Source organism: Wasmannia auropunctata, unplaced genomic scaffold (genome assembly GCF_000956235.1).
Source record: "Wasmannia auropunctata unplaced genomic scaffold, wasmannia.A_1.0 LD336076.1, whole genome shotgun sequence".
Classification (NCBI taxonomy): Eukaryota; Metazoa; Arthropoda; class Insecta; order Hymenoptera; family Formicidae; genus Wasmannia; species Wasmannia auropunctata.
Window position 1 is genome coordinate 5,683,661 of NW_012026814.1, and position 1,289 is coordinate 5,684,949.

Consider the following 1,289-nt stretch of genomic DNA (forward strand, 5'->3'; position numbering starts at 1 on the left):
GTCTCATGTGCCTCATTACTGAGAAGCGTCGTCCAAGGCTGCACCCCCTCGTTGCCCTGTCCGTGGTGGATAGATCAGGCCGCGTGCCTGACTATCTATGGGTACGCCGACGAGACAGGAGCAGCGAGGCTATGCGTGAGGTGCAGGCCGGAGCAGGGGAAGGACGCATCGCGGTTCGCCGTACGGCACTCGTGCTCGATAGATTACCACGTCCTCGAGTCGAGGATTACGTGCGTCAAGTGCAAGACGCTATTGTTCTTCTATCGTCACGCGGCAGATTGCGATCTCTGTCGGGGCACCGTGACCGACTTTAAGGACTTCGTCGAGACCGCCAACGGGTGCTCTCGCGAAGACCTCCCTCCGGGCATTCTACTCCCGGTGGATTCGAACCATGGACCACCGGACGTGATAATATCGCGTCGGTTAGCCGCCTTCTCATGCGGCCTGTCGGCGGCTCGACAGGAGTCCGCCTGACTTAACACGGTCGATTTCCCCTCCGATGACAGAGGAGAGCGGAAAATGGGACGTAACAACTGGTGACAGCGGTGGGATGCTGCAGCGCAGTATCGCGAGTACGACTGTGGCACCACGTCTAAACTTTGTAAATTGAGAAAAATAAACTATCAGTGGCATTATACCGAAATTAAGATATCATTCTTCTTTACCTTACTGACATAGAGTCACGCCCATCCCCCTACCTTTCGGAGACCATACAAATCACGAACTTACGCGACAAACATGGACAGAGCAGGAGGCGAAGGCCTCGCCGAGGGGTACCCTACGGACTACGCGAACTCAGCTGGGTCACCAGAACAAGGGAACGGGACCCAGTTCAATTACGAACAAGCCATTAGGGACATACGCGAGAGAGAGAGAGAGCTGATCCAGCATACCGAAACGGTCGAGAGCATGTTACGCTCCTTAACCCACGTCTTGGCCGGCGCCCGTCCTCCTGAGCCTACCCCTTTAGCTTCCAGCGTTTTCGGAGGCATCTCGCCTCAACCGAACTTCCAAGTTCCTCTCACCCCATTGAGCTTGGCTCCTGATCCTTACAATCACTCCACTTACCCCAAGGCTTACATTCGCGATGCGCTCGATCTCGTACCCAAGTACGACGGCCACAATATCCCGGTGTGGCAGTTTACTCGTGCCTGCAAGAGAGCGAAAGAATCCATTCCATTAGTTAACGAAGCTTTACTAGTACAAATGTTGCGCAACAAGCTGTCACACCACGCTTACCTAGCAGTAGAAGACGAAACCCACCTCACGGTCGACAAAATTCTCGATAC

General features: G+C 54.5%; 1 pseudogene; it reads left to right on the plus strand.

Annotated features, from left to right (window-relative positions):
* Positions 1-499: 499 nt before the first annotated feature.
* Positions 500-1,289, plus strand: part of LOC105449523 — a 6,082-nt pseudogene continuing 5,292 nt past the window's right edge.